This window comes from Hemiscyllium ocellatum, unplaced genomic scaffold (genome assembly GCF_020745735.1).
Source record: "Hemiscyllium ocellatum isolate sHemOce1 unplaced genomic scaffold, sHemOce1.pat.X.cur. scaffold_2199_pat_ctg1, whole genome shotgun sequence".
NCBI lineage: Eukaryota > Metazoa > Chordata > Chondrichthyes > Orectolobiformes > Hemiscylliidae > Hemiscyllium > Hemiscyllium ocellatum.
Window position 1 is genome coordinate 25202 of NW_026868005.1, and position 15881 is coordinate 41082.

Sequence of the window (15881 nt, forward strand, 5' to 3'; positions counted from 1 at the left end):
GCATTTATCCTCTTTGCCAGGCCAGCCCGCAGTCAGTTTCAATGTTTGGTATGCGACTGACGAGTACCATGTTCGAATCGCTCAACGCCTGTTTATGGTCCAAGCGGCTTCTGAGGAAGGGCGAGTTTTCACCCCCAAACACCAGAGGTACGCGACGCGCTCCCGAATAACCCTGTTGGACTGAGAGCTGCTACTTTTGTCAAGTTGAGCTTTCCTGCAACTTCTGCTTTTGTCACTTACAGCGTTCAGTTGAAATCCAAAACTTCTTTGTTCTGCAGGCAAAGAACGGGGCCGTGTGTGTTCACCGATTTCAGTTTGAGATCGCTGACCGATGATGTCTCCCGGTGATTCTCAGATATCACAGGAGCACAGAATCCCTCCAGTTTGGAAACAGTTTGGACTTGTTGGGCTGAAGGGCCTGTTTCCACACTGTCACCAATCTCATATATTCTTATCTCGTCAACACCGACCTGCAGAGAGCAATCTACCCAGGCCCATTCCGCGCACTGCATCATTCTACATTGAATGCTGACTAATCACCGAGCCCGCACAATCACCGTACACAATGGGACAATGAAGCGTGGCCAATCCCGCAGAAGCTACACTTCTTTGTAAACGGAGCAGCCGGAGCAAACCCACGGGGAGAATGTTCAAACCGTTCAGACGGTGACGCGAGGGTCGATTGGAACCTGTGTCCCAAGCGTTCTGACTCAGCCAGTGTTAACCAGTCAGCCAAGTTCCGCTGAGCGACCTGACGCCTGGCTCATAGCTCAGCGGTTAGAGCACTGGTCTTGTAAACCAGAGATCGTGAGTTCAAATCTCACTGGGGCCTCTCAGTCTTGTGGTATGACGCTGAGGAGCGCTGTGTTCTTCAAATTGCTCCTCGCCCGTTTGTCGTCCAACCGGCTTCTTGGAAGCACGAGCGTCCACCGGCGGGGCGGGTGGCGCTCCTGTTGGACTCATAGCTGCTGCTTTTGGGAATTGATGTCTGAAACGCCTCTCATTTCTCGTCTCCGACCAGGTGAGCAGGTTTTCCTGCAACTTCTTTCTTCTGCAGGCAAAGAACGGGGCTGTGTGTGTTCACCGATTAAAGTTTGAGATCGCTGAACCGATTAAAGTTTGAGATCGCTGACCTCAGTCACTCCAAGCGACCGAATGACCATTCCCAATCATGTCTCCCGGTGATTCTCAGCTATCACAGAAGCATAGAATCCCTCCAGTTTGGAAACAGGCCATTCCGCCCAACTAGCCGCTCAGTGGTTCGCACTGCTGCCTCACAGCACTAGGGACGCAGTCACGATTCCAGCTTTAGGGGACTGTCTGTGTCGTGTTTGCACATTCGCCCAGAGTCTGCGTGGGTTTGCTCCGGTTCGCTCCCACTGTCTAAAGACGTGCAAGTCGTGTGAATTGGCCATTCTAAATTGCCCCTAGTCGTAGGTACATTATTCAGAGAGAAACGGGTCTGGGTGGGTTGATGTGGACTTGTTGGGCTGAAGGGCCTGTTTCCACACTGTCGCCAATCTAATTTATTCTAATCTCGTCAACACCGACCTGCAGAGAGCAGTCTACCCAGACCCATTCCGCACACTGCATCGTTGTACATTGAATGCTGACTAATCCATCGAGCCCGCACAATCACCGTACACAATGGGACAATGAAGCATGGCCAATCCCGCAGAAGCTGCACATCTCTGTAACCGGAGCAGCCGGAGCAAACCCACGCGCGCACGGGGAGAGAGAGTGTTCAAACTGTCCAGACGGTGACGCGAGGGCTGTTACCCAATCAGCCAAAGGTTCGCGGCGGCCGCTCGCCCGGCTCCATAGCTCAGCGGTTAGAGCGCTGGTCTCGTAAACCAGAGGGCGTGAGTTCAAATCTCACTGGGGCCTCATCGCATTTATCCTCTTTGCCAGGCCAGCCCGCAGTCAGTTTCAATGTTTGGTATGCGACTGACGAGTACCATGTTCGAATCGCTCAACGCCTGTTTATGGTCCAAGCGGCTTCTGAGGAAGGGCGAGTTTTCACCCCCAAACACCAGAGGTACGCGACGCGCTCCCGAATAACCCTGTTGGACTGAGAGCTGCTACTTTTGTCAAGTTGAGCTTTCCTGCAACTTCTGCTTTTGTCACTTACAGCGTTCAGTTGAAATCCAAAAACTTCTTTGTTCTGCAGGCAAAGAACGGGGCCGTGTGTGTTCACCGATTTCAGTTTGAGATCGCTGACCGATGATGTCTCCCGGTGATTCTCAGATATCACAGGAGCACAGAATCCCTCCAGTTTGGAAACAGTTTGGACTTGTTGGGCTGAAGGGGCCTGTTTCCACACTGTCACCAATCTCATATATTCTTATCTCGTCAACACCGACCTGCAGAGAGCAATCTACCCAGGCCCATTCCGCGCACTGCATCATTCTACATTGAATGCTGACTAATCCACCGAGCCCGCACAATCACCGTACACAATGGGACAATGAAGCGTGGCCAATCCCGCAGAAGCTACACTTCTTTGTAAACGGAGCAGCCGGAGCAAACCCACGGGGAGAATGTTCAAACCGTTCAGACGGTGACGCGAGGGTCGATTGGAACCTGTGTCCCAAGCGTTCTGACTCAGCCAGTGTTAACCAGTCAGCCAAGTTCCGCTGAGCGACCTGGCGCCTGGCTCCATAGCTCAGCGGTTAGAGCACTGGTCTTGTAAACCAGAGATCGTGAGTTCAAATCTCACTGGGGCCTCTCAGTCTTGTGGTATGACGCTGAGGAGCGCTGTGTTCTTCAAATTGCTCCTCGCCCGTTTGTCGTCCAACCGGCTTCTTGGAAGCACGAGCGTCCACCGGCGGGGCGGGTGGCGCTCCTGTTGGACTCATAGCTGCTGCTTTTGGGAATTGATGTCTGAAACGCCTCTCATTTCTCGTCTCCGACCAGGTGAGCAGGTTTTCCTGCAACTTCTTTCTTCTGCAGGCAAAGAACGGGGCTGTGTGTGTTCACCGATTAAAGTTTGAGATCGCTGAACCGATTAAAGTTTGAGATCGCTGACCTCAGTCACTCCAAGCGACCGAATGACCATTCCCAATCATGTCTCCCCGGTGATTCTCAGCTATCACAGAAGCATAGAATCCCTCCAGTTTGGAAACAGGCCATTCCGCCCAACTAGCCGCTCAGTGGTTCGCACTGCTGCCTCACAGCACTAGGGACGCAGTCACGATTCCAGCTTTAGGGGACTGTCGTGTCGTGTTTGCACATTCGCCCAGAGTCTGCGTGGGTTTGCTCCGGTTCGCTCCCACTGTCTAAAGACGTGCAAGTCGTGTGAATTGGCCATTCTAAATTGCCCCTAGTCGTAGGTACATTATTCAGAGAGAAACGGGTCTGGGTGGGTTGATGAGGACTTGTTGGGCTGAAGGGCCTGTTTCCACACTGTCGCCAATCTAATTTATTCTAATCTCGTCAACACCGACCTGCAGAGAGCAGTCTACCCAGACCCATTCCGCACACTGCATCGTTGTACATTGAATGCTGACTAATCCATCGAGCCCGCACAATCACCGTACACAATGGGACAATGAAGCATGGCCAATCCCGCAGAAGCTGCACATCTCTGTAACCGGAGCACCCGGAGCAAACCCACGCGCGCACGGGGAGAGAGAGTGTTCAAACTGTCCAGACGGTGACGCGAGGGCTGTTACCCAATCAGCCAAAGGTTCGCGGCGGCCGCTCGCCCGGCTCCATAGCTCAGCGGTTAGAGCGCTGGTCTCGTAAACCAGAGGGCGTGAGTTCAAATCTCACAGGGGCCTCATCGCATTTATCCTCTTTGCCAGGCCAGCCCGCAGTCAGTTTCAATGTTTGGTATGCGACTGACGAGTACCATGTTCGAATCGCTCAACGACGCCTGTTTATGGTCCAAGCGGCTTCTGAGGAAGGGCGAGTTTTCACCCCCAAACACCAGAGGTACGCGACGCGCTCCCGAATAACCCTGTTGGACTGAGAGCTGCTACTTTTGTCAAGTTGAGCTTTCCTGCAACTTCTGCTTTTGTCACTTACAGCGTTCAGTTGAAATCCAAAAACTTCTTTGTTCTGCAGGCAAAGAACGGGGCCGTGTGTGTTCACCGATTTCAGTTTGAGATCGCTGACCGATGATGTCTCCCGGTGATTCTCAGATATCACAGGAGCACAGAATCCCTCCAGTTTGGAAACAGTTTGGACTTGTTGGGCTGAAGGGCCTGTTTCCACACTGTCACCAATCTCATATATTCTTATCTCGTCAACACCGACCTGCAGAGAGCAATCTACCCAGGCCCATTCCGCGCACTGCATCATTCTACATTGAATGCTGACTAATCCACCGAGCCCGCACAATCACCGTACACAATGGGACAATGAAGCGTGGCCAATCCCGCAGAAGCTACACTTCTTTGTAAACGGAGCAGCCGGAGCAAACCCACGGGGAGAATGTTCAAACCGTTCAGACGGTGACGCGAGGGTCGATTGGAACCTGTGTCCCAAGCGTTCTGACTCAGCCAGTGTTAACAGTCAGCCAAGTTCCGCTGAGCGACCTGGCGCCTGGCTGCATAGCTCAGCGGTTAGAGCACTGGTCTTGTAAACCAGAGATCGTGAGTTCAAATCTCACTGGGGCCTCTCAGTCTTGTGGTATGACGCTGAGGAGCGCTGTGTTCTTCAAATTGCTCCTCGCCCGTTTGTCGTCCAACCGGCTTCTTGGAAGCACGAGCGTCCACCGGCGGGGCGGGTGGCGCTCCTGTTGGACTCATAGCTGCTGCTTTTGGGAATTGATGTCTGAAACGCCTCTCATTTCTCGTCTCCGACCAGGTGAGCAGGTTTTCCTGCAACTTCTTTCTTCTGCAGGCAAAGAACGGGGCTGTGTGTGTTCACCGATTAAGTTTGAGATCGCTGAACCGATTAAAGTTTGAGATCGCTGACCTCAGTCACTCCAAGCGACCGAATGACCATTCCCAATCATGTCTCCCGGTGATTCTCAGCTATCACAGAAGCATAGAATCCCTCCAGTTTGGAAACAGGCCATTCCGCCCACTAGCCGCTCAGTGGTTCGCACTGCTGCCTCACAGCACTAGGGACGCAGTCACGATTCCAGCTTTAGGGGACTGTCTGTGTCGTGTTTGCACATTCGCCCAGAGTCTGCGTGGGTTTGCTCCGGTTCGCTCCCACTGTCTAAAGACGTGCAAGTCGTGTGAATTGGCCATTCTAAATTGCCCCTAGTCGTAGGTACATTATTCAGAGAGAAACGGGTCTGGGTGGGTTGATGTGGACTTGTTGGGCTGAAGGGCCTGTTTCCACACTGTCGCCAATCTAATTTATTCTAATCTCGTCAACAGCGACCTGCAGAGAGCAGTCTACCCAGACCCATTCCGCACACTGCATCGTTGTACATTGAATGCTGACTAATCCATCGAGCCCGCACAATCACCGTACACAATGGGACAATGAAGCATGGCCAATCCCGCAGAAGCTGCACATCTCTGTAACCGGAGCAGCCGGAGCAAACCCACGCGCGCACGGGGGAGAGAGAGTGTTCAAACTGTCCAGACGGTGACGCGAGGGCTGTTACCCAATCAGCCAAAGGTTCGCGGCGGCCGCTCGCCCGGCTCCATAGCTCAGCGGTTAGAGCGCTGGTCTCGTAAACCAGAGGGCGTGAGTTCAAATCTCACTGGGGCCTCATCGCATTTATCCTCTTTGCCAGGCCAGCCCGCAGTCAGTTTCAATGTTTGGTATGCGACTGACGAGTACCATGTTCGAATCGCTCAACGCCTGTTTATGGTCCAAGCGGCTTCTGAGGAAGGGCGAGTTTTCACCCCCAAACACCAGAGGTACGAGACGCGCTCCCGAATAACCCTGTTGGACTGAGAGCTGCTACTTTTGTCAAGTTGAGCTTTCCTGCAACTTCTGCTTTTGTCACTTACAGCGTTCAGTTGAAATCCAAAAACTTCTTTGTTCTGCAGGCAAAGAACGGGGCCGTGTGTGTTCACCGATTTCAGTTTGAGATCGCTGACCGATGATGTCTCCCGGTGATTCTCAGATATCACAGGAGCACAGAATCCCTCCAGTTTGGAAACAGTTTGGACTTGTTGGGCTGAAGGGCCTGTTTCCACACTGTCACCAATCTCATATATTCTTATCTCGTCAACACCGACCTGCAGAGAGCAATCTACCCAGGCCCATTCCGCGCACTGCATCATTCTACATTGAATGCTGACTAATCCACCGAGCCCGCACAATCACCGTACACAATGGGACAATGAAGCGTGGCCAATCCCGCAGAAGCTACACTTCTTTGTAAACGGAGCAGCCGGAGCAAACCCACGGGGGAGAATGTTCAAACCGTTCAGACGGTGACGCGAGGGTCGATTGGAACCTGTGTCCCAAGCGTTCTGACTCAGCCAGTGTTAACCAGTCAGCCAAGTTCCGCTGAGCGACCTGGCGCCTGGCTCCATAGCTCAGCGGTTAGAGCACTGGTCTTGTAAACCAGAGGTCGTGAGTTCAAATCTCACTGGGGCCTCTCAGTCTTGTGGTATGACGCTGAGGAGCGCTGTGTTCTTCAAATTGCTCCTCGCCCGTTTGTCGTCCAACCGGCTTCTTGGAAGCACGAGCGTCCACCGGCGGGGCGGGTGGCGCTCCTGTTGGACTCATAGCTGCTGCTTTTGGGAATTGATGTCTGAAACGCCTCTCATTTCTCGTCTCCGACCAGGTGAGCAGGTTTTCCTGCAACTTCTTTCTTCTGCAGGCAAAGAACGGGCTGTGTGTGTTCACCGATTAAAGTTTGAGATCGCTGAACCGATTAAAGTTTGAGATCGCTGACCTCAGTCACTCCAAGCGACCGAATGACCATTCCCAATCATGTCTCCCGGTGATTCTCAGCTATCACAGAAGCATAGAATCCCTCCAGTTTGGAAACAGGCCATTCCGCCCAACTAGCCGCTCAGTGGTTCGCACTGCTGCCTCACAGCACTAGGGACGCAGTCACGATTCCAGCTTTAGGGGACTGTCTGTGTCGTGTTTGCACATTCGCCCAGAGTCTGCGTGGGTTTGCTCCGGTTCGCTCCCACTGTCTAAAGACGTGCAAGTCGTGTGAATTGGCCATTCTAAATTGCCCCTAGTCGTAGGTACATTATTCAGAGAGAAACGGGTCTGGGTGGGTTGATGTGGACTTGTTGGGCTGAAGGGCCTGTTTCCACACTGTCGCCAATCTAATTTATTCTAATCTCGTCAACACCGACCTGCAGAGAGCAGTCTACCCAGACCCATTCCGCACACTGCATCGTTGTACATTGAATGCTGACTAATCCATCGAGCCCGCACAATCACCGTACACAATGGGACAATGAAGCATGGCCAATCCCGCAGAAGCTGCACATCTCTGTAACCGGAGCACCCGGAGCAAACCCACGCGCGCACGGGGAGAGAGAGTGTTCAAACTGTCCAGACGGTGACGCGAGGGCTGTTACCCCAATCAGCCAAAGGTTCGCGGCGGCCGCTCGCCCGGCTCCATAGCTCAGCGGTTAGAGCGCTGGTCTCGTAAACCAGAGGGCGTGAGTTCAAATCTCACTGGGGCCTCATCGCATTTATCCTCTTTGCCAGGCCAGCCCGCAGTCAGTTTCAATGTTTGGTATGCGACTGACGAGTACCATGTTCGAATCGCTCAACGCCTGTTTATGGTCCAAGCGGCTTCTGAGGAAGGGCGAGTTTTCACCCCCAAACACCAGAGGTACGCGACGCGCTCCCGAATAACCCTGTTGGACTGAGAGCTGCTACTTTTGTCAAGTTGAGCTTTCCTGCAACTTCTGCTTTTGTCACTTACAGCGTTCAGTTGAAATCCAAAAACTTCTTTGTTCTGCAGGCAAAGAACGGGGCCGTGTGTGTTCACCGATTTCAGTTTGAGATCGCTGACCGATGATGTCTCCCGGTGATTCTCAGATATCACAGGAGCACAGAATCCCTCCAGTTTGGAAACAGTTTGGACTTGTTGGGCTGAAGGGCCTGTTTCCACACTGTCACCAATCTCATATATTCTTATCTCGTCAACACCGACCTGCAGAGAGCAATCTACCCAGGCCCATTCCGCGCACTGCATCATTCTACATTGAATGCTGACTAATCCACCGAGCCCGCACAATCACCGTACACAATGGGACAATGAAGCGTGGCCAATCCCGCAGAAGCTACACTTCTTTGTAAACGGAGCAGCCGGAGCAAACCCACGGGGAGAATGTTCAAACCGTTCAGACGGTGACGCGAGGGTCGATTGGAACCTGTGTCCCAAGCGTTCTGACTCAGCCAGTGTTAACCAGTCAGCCAAGTTCCGCTGAGCGACCTGACGCCTGGCTGCATAGCTCAGCGGTTAGAGCACTGGTCTTGTAAACCAGAGATCGTGAGTTCAAATCTCACTGGGGCCTCTCAGTCTTGTGGTATGACGCTGAGGAGCGCTGTGTTCTTCAAATTGCTCCTCGCCCGTTTGTCGTCCAACCGGCTTCTTGGAAGCACGAGCGTCCACCGGCGGGGCGGGTGGCGCTCCTGTTGGACTCATAGCTGCTGCTTTTGGGAATTGATGTCTGAAACGCCTCTCATTTCTCGTCTCCGACCAGGTGAGCAGGTTTTCCTGCAACTTCTTTCTTCTGCAGGCAAAGAACGGGGCTGTGTGTGTTCACCGATTAAAGTTTGAGATCGCTGAACCGATTAAAGTTTGAGATCGCTGACCTCAGTCACTCCAAGCGACCGAATGACCATTCCCAATCATGTCTCCCGGTGATTCTCAGCTATCACAGAAGCATAGAATCCCTCCAGTTTGGAAACAGGCCATTCCGCCCAACTAGCCGCTCAGTGGTTCGCACTGCTGCCTCACAGCACTAGGGACGCAGTCACGATTCCAGCTTTAGGGGACTGTCTGTGTCGTGTTTGCACATTCGCCCAGAGTCTGCGTGGGTTTGCTCCGGTTCGCTCCCACTGTCTAAAGACGTGCAAGTCGTGTGAATTGGCCATTCTAAATTGCCCCTAGTCGTAGGTACATTATTCAGAGAGAAACGGGTCTGGGTGGGTTGATGTGGACTTGTTGGGCTGAAGGGCCTGTTTCCACACTGTCGCCAATCTAATTTATTCTAATCTCGTCAACACCGACCTGCAGAGAGCAGTCTACCCAGACCCATTCCGCACACTGCATCGTTGTACATTGAATGCTGACTAATCCATCGAGCCCGCACAATCACCGTACACAATGGGACAATGAAGCATGGCCAATCCCGCAGAAGCTGCACATCTCTGTAACCGGAGCAGCCGGAGCAAACCCACGCGCGCACGGGGAGAGAGAGTGTTCAAACTGTCCAGACGGTGACGCGAGGGCTGTTACCCAATCAGCCAAAGGTTCGCGGCGGCCGCTCGCCCGGCTCCATAGCTCAGCGGTTAGAGCGCTGGTCTCGTAAACCAGAGGGCGTGAGTTCAAATCTCACTGGGGCCTCATCGCATTTATCCTCTTTGCCAGGCCAGCCCGCAGTCAGTTTCAATGTTTGGTATGCGACTGACGAGTACCATGTTCGAATCGCTCAACGCCTGTTTATGGTCCAAGCGGCTTCTGAGGAAGGGCGAGTTTTCACCCCCAAACACCAGAGGTACGCGACGCGCTCCCGAATAACCCTGTTGGACTGAGAGCTGCTACTTTTGTCAAGTTGAGCTTTCCTGCAACTTCTGCTTTTGTCACTTACAGCGTTCAGTTGAAATCCAAAAACTTCTTTGTTCTGCAGGCAAAGAACGGGGCCGTGTGTGTTCACCGATTTCAGTTTGAGATCGCTGACCGATGATGTCTCCCGGTGATTCTCAGATATCACAGGAGCACAGAATCCCTCCAGTTTGGAAACAGTTTGGACTTGTTGGGCTGAAGGGCCTGTTTCCACACTGTCACCAATCTCATATATTCTTATCTCGTCAACACCGACCTGCAGAGAGCAATCTACCCAGGCCCATTCCGCGCACTGCATCATTCTACATTGAATGCTGACTAATCCACCGAGCCCGCACAATCACCGTACACAATGGGACAATGAAGCGTGGCCAATCCCGCAGAAGCTACACTTCTTTGTAAACGGAGCAGCCGGAGCAAACCCACGGGGAGAATGTTCAAACCGTTCAGACGGTGACGCGAGGGTCGATTGGAACCTGTGTCCCAAGCGTTCTGACTCAGCCAGTGTTAACCAGTCAGCCAAGTTCCGCTGAGCGACCTGACGCCTGGCTGCATAGCTCAGCGGTTAGAGCACTGGTCTTGTAAACCAGAGATCGTGAGTTCAAATCTCACTGGGGCCTCTCAGTCTTGTGGTATGACGCTGAGGAGCGCTGTGTTCTTCAAATTGCTCCTCGCCCGTTTGTCGTCCAACCGGCTTCTTGGAAGCACGAGCGTCCACCGGCGGGGCGGGTGGCGCTCCTGTTGGACTCATAGCTGCTGCTTTTGGGAATTGATGTCTGAAACGCCTCTCATTTCTCGTCTCCGACCAGGTGAGCAGGTTTTCCTGCAACTTCTTTCTTCTGCAGGCAAAGAACGGGGCTGTGTGTGTTCACCGATTAAAGTTTGAGATCGCTGAACCGATTAAAGTTTGAGATCGCTGACCTCAGTCACTCCAAGCGACCGAATGACCATTCCCATCATGTCTCCCGGTGATTCTCAGCTATCACAGAAGCATAGAATCCCTCCAGTTTGGAAACAGGCCATTCCGCCCAACTAGCCGCTCAGTGGTTCGCACTGCTGCCTCACAGCACTAGGGACGCAGTCACGATTCCAGCTTTAGGGGACTGTCTGTGTCGTGTTTGCACATTCGCCCAGAGTCTGCGTGGGTTTGCTCCGGTTCGCTCCCACTGTCTAAAGACGTGCAAGTCGTGTGAATTGGCCATTCTAAATTGCCCCTAGTCGTAGGTACATTATTCAGAGAGAAACGGGTCTGGGTGGGTTGATGTGGACTTGTTGGGCTGAAGGGCCTGTTTCCACACTGTCGCCAATCTAATTTATTCTAATCTCGTCAACACCGACCTGCAGAGAGCAGTCTACCCAGACCCATTCCGCACACTGCATCGTTGTACATTGAATGCTGACTAATCCATCGAGCCCGCACAATCACCGTACACAATGGGACAATGAAGCATGGCCAATCCCGCAGAAGCTGCACATCTCTGTAACCGGAGCAGCCGGAGCAAACCCACGCGCGCACGGGGAGAGAGAGTGTTCAAACTGTCCAGACGGTGACGCGAGGGCTGTTACCCAATCAGCCAAAGGTTCGCGGCGGCCGCTCGCCCGGCTCCATAGCTCAGCGGTTAGAGCGCTGGTCTCGTAAACCAGAGGGCGTGAGTTCAAATCTCACTGGGGCCTCATCGCATTTATCCTCTTTGCCAGGCCAGCCCGCAGTCAGTTTCAATGTTTGGTATGCGACTGACGAGTACCATGTTCGAATCGCTCAACGCCTGTTTATGGTCCAAGCGGCTTCTGAGGAAGGGCGAGTTTTCACCCCCAAACACCAGAGGTACGCGACGCGCTCCCGAATAACCCTGTTGGACTGAGAGCTGCTACTTTTGTCAAGTTGAGCTTTCCTGCAACTTCTGCTTTTGTCACTTACAGCGTTCAGTTGAAATCCAAAAACTTCTTTGTTCTGCAGGCAAAGAACGGGGCCGTGTGTGTTCACCGATTTCAGTTTGAGATCGCTGACCGATGATGTCTCCCGGTGATTCTCAGATATCACAGGAGCACAGAATCCCTCCAGTTTGGAAACAGTTTGGACTTGTTGGGCTGAAGGGCCTGTTTCCACACTGTCACCAATCTCATATATTCTTATCTCGTCAACACCGACCTGCAGAGAGCAATCTACCCAGGCCCATTCCGCGCACTGCATCATTCTACATTGAATGCTGACTAATCCACCGAGCCCGCACAATCACCGTACACAATGGGACAATGAAGCGTGGCCAATCCCGCAGAAGCTACACTTCTTTGTAAACGGAGCAGCCGGAGCAAACCCACGGGGAGAATGTTCAAACCGTTCAGACGGTGACGCGAGGGTCGATTGGAACCTGTGTCCCAAGCGTTCTGACTCAGCCAGTGTTAACCAGTCAGCCAAGTTCCGCTGAGCGACCTGACGCCTGGCTGCATAGCTCAGCGGTTAGAGCACTGGTCTTGTAAACCAGAGATCGTGAGTTCAAATCTCACTGGGGCCTCTCAGTCTTGTGGTATGACGCTGAGGAGCGCTGTGTTCTTCAAATTGCTCCTCGCCCGTTTGTCGTCCAACCGGCTTCTTGGAAGCACGAGCGTCCACCGGCGGGGCGGGTGGCGCTCCTGTTGGACTCATAGCTGCTGCTTTTGGGAATTGATGTCTGAAACGCCTCTCATTTCTCGTCTCCGACCAGGTGAGCAGGTTTTCCTGCAACTTCTTTCTTCTGCAGGCAAAGAACGGGGCTGTGTGTGTTCACCGATTAAAGTTTGAGATCGCTGAACCGATTAAAGTTTGAGATCGCTGACCTCAGTCACTCCAAGCGACCGAATGACCATTCCCAATCATGTCTCCCGGTGATTCTCAGCTATCACAGAAGCATAGAATCCCTCCAGTTGGAAACAGGCCATTCCGCCCAACTAGCCGCTCAGTGGTTCGCACTGCTGCCTCACAGCACTAGGGACGCAGTCACGATTCCAGCTTTAGGGGACTGTCTGTGTCGTGTTTGCACATTCGCCCAGAGTCTGCGTGGGTTTGCTCCGGTTCGCTCCCACTGTCTAAAGACGTGCAAGTCGTGTGAATTGGCCATTCTAAATTGCCCCTAGTCGTAGGTACATTATTCAGAGAGAAACGGGTCTGGGTGGGTTGATGTGGACTTGTTGGGCTGAAGGGCCTGTTTCCACACTGTCGCCAATCTAATTTATTCTAATCTCGTCAACACCGACCTGCAGAGAGCAGTCTACCCAGACCATTCCGCACACTGCATCGTTGTACATTGAATGCTGACTAATCCATCGAGCCCGCACAATCACCGTACACAATGGGACAATGAAGCATGGCCAATCCCGCAGAAGCTGCACATCTCTGTAACCGGAGCAGCCGGAGCAAACCCACGCGCGCACGGGGAGAGAGAGTGTTCAAACTGTCCAGACGGTGACGCGAGGGCTGTTACCCAATCAGCCAAAGGTTCGCGGCGGCCGCTCGCCCCGGCTCCATAGCTCAGCGGTTAGAGCGCTGGTCTCGTAAACCAGAGGGCGTGAGTTCAAATCTCACTGGGGCCTCATCGCATTTATCCTCTTTGCCAGGCCAGCCCGCAGTCAGTTTCAATGTTTGGTATGCGACTGACGAGTACCATGTTCGAATCGCTCAACGCCTGTTTATGGTCCAAGCGGCTTCTGAGGAAGGGCGAGTTTTCACCCCCAAACACCAGAGGTACGAGACGCGCTCCCGAATAACCCTGTTGGACTGAGAGCTGCTACTTTTGTCAAGTTGAGCTTTCCTGCAACTTCTGCTTTTGTCACTTACAGCGTTCAGTTGAAATCCAAAAACTTCTTTGTTCTGCAGGCAAAGAACGGGGCCGTGTGTGTTCACCGATTTCAGTTTGAGATCGCTGACCGATGATGTCTCCCGGTGATTCTCAGATATCACAGGAGCACAGAATCCCTCCAGTTTGGAAACAGTTTGGACTTGTTGGGCTGAAGGGCCTGTTTCCACACTGTCACCAATCTCATATATTCTTATCTCGTCAACACCGACCTGCAGAGAGCAATCTACCCAGGCCCATTCCGCGCACTGCATCATTCTACATTGAATGCTGACTAATCCACCGAGCCCGCACAATCACCGTACACAATGGGACAATGAAGCGTGGCCAATCCCGCAGAAGCTACACTTCTTTGTAAACGGAGCAGCCGGAGCAAACCCACGGGGAGAATGTTCAAACCGTTCAGACGGTGACGCGAGGGTCGATTGGAACCTGTGTCCCAAGCGTTCTGACTCAGCCAGTGTTAACCAGTCAGCCAAGTTCCGCTGAGCGACCTGACGCCTGGCTGCATAGCTCAGCGGTTAGAGCACTGGTCTTGTAAACCAGAGATCGTGAGTTCAAATCTCACTGGGGCCTCTCAGTCTTGTGGTATGACGCTGAGGAGCGCTGTGTTCTTCAAATTGCTCCTCGCCCGTTTGTCGTCCAACCGGCTTCTTGGAAGCACGAGCGTCCACCGGCGGGGCGGGTGGCGCTCCTGTTGGACTCATAGCTGCTGCTTTTGGGAATTGATGTCTGAAACGCCTCTCATTTCTCGTCTCCGACCAGGTGAGCAGGTTTTCCTGCAACTTCTTTCTTCTGCAGGCAAAGAACGGGGCTGTGTGTGTTCACCGATTAAAGTTTGAGATCGCTGAACCGATTAAAGTTTGAGATCGCTGACCTCAGTCACTCCAAGCGACCGAATGACCATTCCCAATCATGTCTCCCGGTGATTCTCAGCTATCACAGAAGCATAGAATCCCTCCAGTTTGGAAACAGGCCATTCCGCCCAACTAGCCGCTCAGTGGTTCGCACTGCTGCCTCACAGCACTAGGGACGCAGTCACGATTCCAGCTTTAGGGGACTGTCTGTGTCGTGTTTGCACATTCGCCCAGAGTCTGCGTGGGTTTGCTCCGGTTCGCTCCACTGTCTAAAGACGTGCAAGTCGTGTGAATTGGCCATTCTAAATTGCCCCTAGTCGTAGGTACATTATTCAGAGAGAAACGGGTCTGGGTGGGTTGATGTGGACTTGTTGGGCTGAAGGGCCTGTTTCCACACTGTCGCCAATCTAATTTATTCTAATCTCGTCAACACCGACCTGCAGAGAGCAGTCTACCCAGACCCATTCCGCACACTGCATCGTTGTACATTGAATGCTGACTAATCCATCGAGCCCGCACAATCACCGTACACAATGGGACAATGAAGCATGGCCAATCCCGCAGAAGCTGCACATCTCTGTAACCGGAGCACCCGGAGCAAACCCACGCGCGCACGGGGAGAGAGAGTGTTCAAACTGTCCAGACGGTGACGCGAGGGCTGTTACCCAATCAGCCAAAGGTTCGCGGCGGCCGCTCGCCCGGCTCCATAGCTCAGCGGTTAGAGCGCTGGTCTCGTAAACCAGAGGGCGTGAGTTCAAATCTCACTGGGGCCTCATCGCATTTATCCTCTTTGCCAGGCCAGCCCGCAGTCAGTTTCAATGTTTGGTATGCGACTGACGAGTACCATGTTCGAATCGCTCAACGCCTGTTTATGGTCCAAGCGGCTTCTGAGGAAGGGCGAGTTTTCACCCCCAAACACCAGAGGTACGCGACGCGCTCCCGAATAACCCTGTTGGACTGAGAGCTGCTACTTTTGTCAAGTTGAGCTTTCCTGCAACTTCTGCTTTTGTCACTTACAGCGTTCAGTTGAAATCCAAAAACTTCTTTGTTCTGCAGGCAAAGAACGGGGCCGTGTGTGTTCACCGATTTCAGTTTGAGATCGCTGACCGATGATGTCTCCCGGTGATTCTCAGATATCACAGGAGCACAGAATCCCTCCAGTTGGAAACAGTTTGGACTTGTTGGCTGAAGGGCCTGTTTCCACACTGTCACCAATCTCATATATTCTTATCTCGTCAACACCGACCTGCAGAGAGCAATCTACCCAGGCCCATTCCGCGCACTGCATCATTCTACATTGAATGCTGACTAATCCACCGAGCCCGCACAATCACCGTACACAATGGGACAATGAAGCGTGGCCAATCCCGCAGAAGCTACACTTCTTTGTAAACGGAGCAGCCGGAGCAAACCCACGGGGAGAATGTTCAAACCGTTCAGACGGTGACGCGAGGGTCGATTGGAACCTGTGTCCCAAGCGTTCTGACTCAGCCAGTGTTAACCAGTCAG

The 15881-nt window shown here is 53.0% G+C and overlaps 9 non-coding genes across 9 annotated transcripts; all 9 read left to right on the forward strand.

The window, feature by feature from the left end:
- Positions 1-1814: 1814 nt before the first annotated feature.
- Positions 1815-1887, forward strand: trnat-cgu (transfer RNA threonine (anticodon CGU)). The gene has a single exon. It is a non-coding gene; the product is annotated as a tRNA-Thr (tRNA).
- Positions 1888-2654: 767 nt separating this feature from the next.
- On the forward strand, positions 2655-2727 carry trnat-ugu (transfer RNA threonine (anticodon UGU)). The gene has a single exon. It is a non-coding gene; the product is annotated as a tRNA-Thr (tRNA).
- Positions 2728-5604: 2877 nt separating this feature from the next.
- trnat-cgu (transfer RNA threonine (anticodon CGU)) lies at positions 5605-5677 on the forward strand. The gene has a single exon. It is a non-coding gene; the product is annotated as a tRNA-Thr (tRNA).
- A 767-nt stretch (positions 5678-6444) lies between these two features.
- Positions 6445-6517, forward strand: trnat-ugu (transfer RNA threonine (anticodon UGU)). Its single transcript has one exon. It is a non-coding gene; the product is annotated as a tRNA-Thr (tRNA).
- Positions 6518-7499: 982 nt separating this feature from the next.
- Positions 7500-7572, forward strand: trnat-cgu (transfer RNA threonine (anticodon CGU)). Its single transcript has one exon. It is a non-coding gene; the product is annotated as a tRNA-Thr (tRNA).
- A 1821-nt stretch (positions 7573-9393) lies between these two features.
- On the forward strand, positions 9394-9466 carry trnat-cgu (transfer RNA threonine (anticodon CGU)). Its single transcript has one exon. It is a non-coding gene; the product is annotated as a tRNA-Thr (tRNA).
- A 1820-nt stretch (positions 9467-11286) lies between these two features.
- Positions 11287-11359, forward strand: trnat-cgu (transfer RNA threonine (anticodon CGU)). Its single transcript has one exon. It is a non-coding gene; the product is annotated as a tRNA-Thr (tRNA).
- A 1820-nt stretch (positions 11360-13179) lies between these two features.
- Positions 13180-13252, forward strand: trnat-cgu (transfer RNA threonine (anticodon CGU)). The gene has a single exon. It is a non-coding gene; the product is annotated as a tRNA-Thr (tRNA).
- A 1820-nt stretch (positions 13253-15072) lies between these two features.
- trnat-cgu (transfer RNA threonine (anticodon CGU)) lies at positions 15073-15145 on the forward strand. The gene has a single exon. It is a non-coding gene; the product is annotated as a tRNA-Thr (tRNA).
- Positions 15146-15881: the final 736 nt, after the last annotated feature.